General features: G+C 47.4%; 1 long non-coding RNA gene across 1 annotated transcript; it reads right to left on the bottom strand.

Annotated features, from left to right (window-relative positions):
• Positions 1-278: 278 nt before the first annotated feature.
• Positions 279-6,953, bottom strand: LOC135324149 (uncharacterized). Its single transcript, XR_010385493.1, has 2 exons — positions 6,822-6,953; positions 279-1,412 (listed from the first exon to the last, which is right to left on the bottom strand). It is a non-coding gene; the product is annotated as an uncharacterized LOC135324149 (long non-coding RNA).
• Between the last annotated feature and the right edge of the window lie 438 nt (positions 6,954-7,391).

Below are 7,391 nucleotides of genomic sequence, written 5' to 3'. Positions count from 1 at the left end.
CTGACTGCGGCGGGGGAACTCCGCCCTAGTTGCTGCACCTGAGTCTTCAGTCTCCTCCTTCCGCAATGCTGGTCGACGCCCACTCCTCTCTCGGCCAGCGCCATCTTTCCCCGGGTGCGGCACCCTCGGTCTTTCCCCTGCTTCTGGTCTTTCCCCTGCTTCTTCTCTTCTTTCGTCCTCCCACTGCACCCGAATCATGGCCCCCGGTAGCCAGTCTCGGGGATCATCCACTATAAGCGGTCTTTCCTTTTCTTCTGCCTCCTCCACTTTCACCTTGCTTTCTTTTCCTCTACCCGCCTCTGGCTTTTTCATATCTCGGTCTCCACAAAGGTCTCCTGGTTCTCCTAGTTCTCCCCCTTCCATCGCCCTCATCTCTTTCCACGGATACCGCGGCGGTGGCGGAGAAGAGGGCGTTATTGGGTAAGCCTCTGGAGTTTTTGCCTCCCCCTCTCCCCGCTCTGGTTCTTGATTAACCGCCTCCTCCTTTATGTCTGTTTCCACACTCTCCGTTTTCACTTCATCCCCTACTATCGTCTCTTCCTCTATCGCCTCCGTTCGCTCCTCTGCGTTTGCTGCTGTCTGTGTCGCCATTTCCGCGGACATGTGTAGCGCCGCGCGGGCAGCCTGCCAGGTCTCAAGCTCCTCCCTAGTCCTTTCTAAAATGATCGTTATATCTCCCCACGTCTTAAGCTCTGCGGCCTTCTTAGTGGCCATAGCTCTCTGAGCAAGTGCTCGAGTGCACTTCTCCCAGTTAGAAGGGGAAAAAATGTCCCCTGGTCTAACTATCGCTCCATCTTTCAGGAGCCGCCCGACGCAGTTTGCTACTGCATCCGCTCTCATAGAGAGCCCCCATTCCCGGGCACCCACGCGTACAACCTTAACTACCGCGTCCATGATCCGGATCCTCTCGACCGCCTGCGGTCCGCCGTCTCAGCTATCACGTCGGGGTCACCACTTGTCGCCTTCTGATGCGACAATCTCCCGTTCGCCTGAGACGGCACGGAGGCTCCCCCTGCCTCCGGGCCAATGAGCACTGACACCAATATGAGGATGCTACAAATGGCGTTTATTGTACGCATGTATTTGCTTATATACCTACAAGCATACTGCTATCTCTACGTCATATCCTTCCTCTTCCTTCCTCTTTCCGTGCCATCGCGAGATCTTCCGATCGCCGTTCCCTACACAGGCCCGTGTTAAGTATACCGGAAGTATGGGATTAAATTCTGCTAAAAACGTAAACCTCTTAACCCTAGTCATGCATGGAACTGAAGTATACTCAGAAAATGAATGGAGCTGGGATAATACTCACCAACTTCCCCAACTCCTGGGAAGGACAGGAAAGGAAATAAAGATAGGATGTCGAGCGATCAATGGGTCCACCCATGAGAAGGCAACTCAAATCTCTCTCACTAAAATCAAATCAAACGAAAAAGAAAGGAAAATTTGTGCCACTGAAAGACTGGATTGTTGGTACAATTTTACCTTAGAACAACCTGTTTTTATAGTTTGTCTGTGGGCTCACCACAATGTGGGACTATCGTTTAAATTTAAAATAGACATTATTGAGCTCAGTACAACAATATCTACCCCGACTACAATTATTTTCACCAATATAGATAGCTCGGTTACCATGAAGAATAAGAAAACCTTATCCCCACAAATCTTTGAAATTGGACCGTATGTGATTAGAAATACAGGCCAACAACGAGTATTATTTAATCCATCATGGTCTCTCAAACGAGTAGAGCTATTAATGCAAATTAATATCTCTACAATCAAACCGACCTGTTCACCATTCTTAAGTACGTCCTATGTGGGATGGACAGCGTGGTTACATAGACGAACCCTCACCTCTCCAAAACGAACAAGGAGAGATGTGACCGGTATCATAGGAACAGGATTGGGAGTCCTAAACAGTATAGATGCTGAAGTACTCGTAAATAAACTGAGCACAACAAGTGACTTATACAGATTAAAACATCCATTGAGGTCTTCTCTATTAGCACTGGGAACTAACCAATGGCTTTCATCCGAGATATTACCTCAATGGGAAAAAATGAATGAAAAAGATCACCAATTGATAGTGGATGCACTTGGGGAAGCCCAAATTAATATTTCCCTGGCCCTCAGTTGCATTCAAGCTCAACTGTGGATGCAATCTATGGTGGCAGCAATCATAAGGGAAGGGGAAGAGGGCACTTTACCCACTGAAATTCGAAAGGTAATTTGGGATAATGCAACTGAATTTGAAAGGGAATTCCAATCCTGGTGGTATCTGGTCAATTTTACTTATGATCCTATCAACACTAAGGCCACAGCCTTTGTTTTAACAATACACAATGCTTCGACATATACAATATATCCAATCATTGCGTTAGAATTAAATCACAATGGAGCTATACTCTATCCATTGGAACATAGAGTATGGGCCCAACGAAATGGAAATAAATGGCAAACTGTGGACGTTAGCGCATGTATTGTACAGGAACAGCAAGGGTTTATTTGTGAAAGTAATACTATCAAAGCCCAAGACATTTGTCTTGACACTGAACAAAATGTTTGTCATTTTGAAATACACCCTGATGAAACACCTGAAACTATACTTGTATATATTGGGAAAGGATGCATATGTATGAGAACCTTTTGTAGTCTTATAGTCATAGATGGCATTGTAGTAGATACAAGTAATCATTCAAATATTTGTATTTGTAACTTTACCAGAATCATGGGATGTGATTTTAATTATTCAGCTCCTATTACGTCTTATCAATTGTTACAATCTAATTATACAATAATTCAAAATTTACTACCTACCCCCATTGGGATGAATCTCACCCTGGTAAAGAAACTACTACAACATGATGATTTGCATCGACTGCTAGAGCGCATCCGGAACAGTGGACAGAAAACTCTAATCACTGTTCACTATGATGCAAAAGAAATACATCATATCTTAGAAAGGGTAAAAAGGGACGGAGAACATCATGGCTGGGAAACTCTTCTAGGGTGGTCACCAACTGCAACAGGGATTTATAATCACGTGTTGCACCCAGTAGTAGTTGTGTTAAGCTTAACTGTGTTATGCCTATTGCTTACGATCATATTATATGTAAGATTATGGAAAGTGATAGTACGCCTCGAAAGGCTTTGAGAACTCTGTTTAAAATATTAGCAGGGATGCTTCATAAAAACAAAAGGGGGAAACTGTTAAAGAATAGTGAATTGAAACTGTCTAGAGATAGCTGCTTAGCACAACTTATATAAAACTTGCTTAGCATGAGTAGCTAAATTTGCTGAAGCCTTAGGCCGCACTTGGGAAAAGTAATGAACCTTTACCTAGTTTAGTAAAAAATAATGCCTCAGAGCTCGTTCAGGCTGGGAAGATAAGGAAGCCACACGCAGTCTGCGCTCCTGTGTCACCCACTCCGAAAGGGAAGGCGTCAAAACAATTGAAAAAATAAGACCTTGGGAGACAACCGCCAGACCCAACAAAAACAGAGGTACAACCTTCATCAGAGACCGCAAAAAACAAAAATAAGGGGGAAAACAGCTTACCTAAGAATGACGATGAGACCCAATGAGGAGCAGGAGACCCCAGACCAAAAAATTACTATTGGTCTAACTACCGCGTGAGGGGTGGGAAATGTAAGTTGAAAAAACTATAATTGCCCAGGATTTGTTTACGTTAGGGTCCCTCTTTGGAGGCACCCAGCTCGAGCTGTGATTACTGCACGCGCGTCATTAAAATTTAATTATTTAATTTGCTTTGATTTGGCTCTGAACTTTACTTGCAGGAACCTAGGGTCGAGCCCTGTTATGGTGGCCGACAAGCCTAATTTCCATAACAGCTTGATCTGTTCCTAGTTCCTCTAGCAGAGTTCGATATGCTGCTTCTTCAGCTAATCCCCACTCCCACTTATGACCTTTCTTCAGCAAATTATATAAGGGTCGAGCAATGGAAGTAAACCCAGGAATGTGATGTCTCCAGAATCCCACAGTTCCTAGCCATTGCCTTAACTCTTTTACGGACTCAGGAACGGGAGTATTGACGGTACGTTCCCAAGACCCTGACGGAATAACTTTTTGTCCTGATGCCCATCAAATGCCTAGAAAGGTAACTTCATGGGCTGGACCCTGACATTTTTTGGATGGAACTTCTATATCCTCCTGAGCAAGAGCATCCCAGATATCATGGGCGGCCTGACGAACCTCATCAGGGTCATCTCCAGCTATTAAAACATCATCGATATACTGGAATAACGTAACTGATGGAGGAGTGGGGCTTTCTTTCAGCAGGGCAGCTCATGCTGCATGGGCAATGGTAGGCGAATGCTTGAATCCTTGGGGCAATATGGTAAAGGTATACTGCTGCCTATTCCACGTAAAAGCAAAACAGGGTTGATCTTCTGGTTGTAGGGGTACCCTAAAGAACATCTCTTTAACATCTAAAACTGCCATCCAGGTGGAAGGACATGAATGCAAATGCTGAGCAATGAAGGAGGGATCAGGCACTGCAGCAGTCTGAGGGGCCGTGGAAGCATTTGACTTATGATAATCTACGGTGACTCTCCACTGACCATCAGGTTTCCTGACAGGCCAAACTGGTGAATTATATGGTGAATGAGTTTGGACTATAATACCCCTCTGCTCTAAATCTTTTATTGCTTCGGTTATGGCTGCTCGTGCTATGGGGGTGATGGTGTATTGCCTCACATTAACTACTTTGCTAGGAGGGAGAAGGGGTGCCTTCCTCAGGAGCCGAATGTTGCTTACCATAGGTGAGGTGTTGTTCTGGGGGATGCTGGTGTCCCCAAATGCCCACACATGTCCCTGAGGGGTCACCCATCTGTGCCCAACTCAAATGTCTATTCCTAACAAATTTTCTTCTCCTACTCCCATAACGTACTGTCTGGCTCTTTTCTCACCGTGAAGGGTGAGATGGATTTGCACTAATAGAATTCAACAGGGTTTCCCTCTGATACCCTGAATCCAAACTGCTTAATTATGTAATTTCTGTCCTCCAACCTGAGGCCACACATCAGCTGTGATTAAAGAAATGTGAGCCCCTGTAGCTATTAAAAATCACACTGGAGCACACATCATTCCGGTGGGCAGTACTACATGAGGCTCCCCCCCCTTTATTATCCCACTGAAATGCCTGTAGCCTCCGGACGGGGACCACTGTCTGGGACTCAGGCAGAGCTAGTATCCCTAATCCACCCCAGTTATCTGATGCAGTTCCTCCCGAACTTCATTATGTGGACTATCGGAAAAAGGATTCTGCTGGTCCACCCCTACTGGGGGAGCAGGCAGGGAACTCGCCCGGGTTGGGGCGACCCCATTCTGCCTTCGGAAAGGCCTCCACCAGTGCCTGCAGCTGTGGAGTAGGCATTCCATGTATAACCAGCCTAGCAATACCCGCCTTAAGGGCCTGCCTCCACAAATCATTCTTGTGTTTAACTGCCTCTGCATTCCGGGACTGAGGCGTTTCTCTATTCTTTTCTTTTGATTTAACAGTGCAGGCAGTCACTGCCCAGACTGGCTTTGGTCCACGGGGAGCTTCACTCTCTGCCCCCATTTCCCGAACTAAGGTCAGAGCCCCATGACTCACCTCTCCCCACCTCAAGGGCACATTCTGAAGCTCATTCTTAAAACTAATCAGTGCAAGCTTTACAGCGGGTGTAGCACCCCTCATTAAGGGTCCGAATGGGTGTAGCAGCCCTCATTAAGGGTCCCATTCGGACCAGATCGGCATGGGCTTCCATAGGGGAATCCAGGGGAATGTTCCCCAAAGGGCCCCAGCCAAATCCTCTAAGCTCACACAACTGCTCCACGGCAGCTCTTAGAAATCCTCGGGGTAATTCTCCTGTTGTTCCTGCTGGCAGACAGGCTGCCTCGCCTCTCTCTAAATGAGGCACACCGCTACACCAAACTGCTACACGGTGCGTGAGCGATGCAGGATCCCGCTGGGCACCAGACAGAAACACCCCTGACCCCCAGTTCCCTGAGGCCTCCGAACCTAAGAGAAGAATGTGATCACCCCCATCCTCCAACACACGAGTCGCGTATTCTAGAGGGGTTTCCCCAGGCTTACGGCTATACCGATCCGCTATCCTAACCAATGCCTCCGGATCATAGCTAGTAGTAGTCTTCATGACTGTGCGAGGTGGAGCCCCTCGCCCACCTGTGGTTTCCCACTTCACCACAGGTCTCACTGGAATGGTCTCACTCACAGAGTTCTCATCGTCCGAGGGTTCGGACGGATCAGAGTCAAACCAAATATCTCCGTCCCAATCCTCGGGACCAGCTCGGACTAGAGCCCTAACCTTCAAAGGATCTGGGGTTCTTCCCCCAGACGCTAGCTGTCGAGTCAACATACTCTCAACCCGAGTCTCCAACTGCTGAATTTGAACTGCATCATTCTGCGCAGTCTTTTTCTGAGACTGCAACTGAGTCTCCAACATGGTGAGGTGTGCCTTTAAATCCTTGATGCACTTTTCTTTCTCATCTAACTGATTTAACAAACACCTCTTCTCAGCACCTCCTGCTAGCAAACAAGAGGTAAGCATCTTACACACAATGCCTTTACCCTTTCCATCTTTCATCTTACCTCATGCAGCCTCTATCTTTACAGTCCCGGACCGTGAGCTTTTCGTGTGGCACGAGGGAGGGGAGGAGGAGATTTAGTGCATGACTCCACAACTTATTTTCAAGATCTAAATTTACTACACAAGTTACAACAGTACAAAGGAACAATGCTTATCCACAGAAACTTAGTTCAACTAGAATACTTATTTTCCAATACTAATTGATCTTACCCACGCGTTGCCTGAGCAGCCAACGTACACTCAATCCCAGGGAAGTAACTGCGGGAGGGTGTCCCCATCCTGAGGGGATCCGCAAGTTGGCAGACCCACTGCCACCCGCGAAGAGCAAAAGACGGCCTCCGGGGCCAACCTATTTATCCCCTTCAGGGGAAGGTGGAGGTGGAGTCGCAAGGCCAGTTGCAGGTCTCTTCGCCCAATTGCAGTCCCTAGCTCCTGGCTGCTGCAGGGTCCAACTCTCCTCTGTCGTTGTTATGACGATCGCCCCCACAGTCATGGGCTGGGGGGAGGATGGCCGAACACCCCCAACAGCAGGCTAGCTTCCTCGAGCACTCTTCAGCACTGGAGAAAGGAGTTTGAGTGACTGTGAATGACTGCTTTACTCTTGCAGGGGTGGTCCCAAGGAGAGATCCCATAGCTTGGGTAAGAAGGAGTTAATTCCAGTCCCCAATGATTAACACTGCCCCAGCAGTGAAAGCAGGTGTTATCTCCCAAGGTCCTGAGGAGGAGGAGATAGTCCAGACCACCCTAATTAACACTGCCCCAGCAGTGAGAGGAGGCTTT

The sequence above is a fragment of the Dromaius novaehollandiae genome, chromosome W, assembly GCF_036370855.1.
Source record: "Dromaius novaehollandiae isolate bDroNov1 chromosome W, bDroNov1.hap1, whole genome shotgun sequence".
In the NCBI taxonomy this organism is placed as follows: domain Eukaryota; kingdom Metazoa; phylum Chordata; class Aves; order Casuariiformes; family Dromaiidae; genus Dromaius; species Dromaius novaehollandiae.
This window is presented reverse-complemented; position numbering and strand designations above follow the sequence as displayed.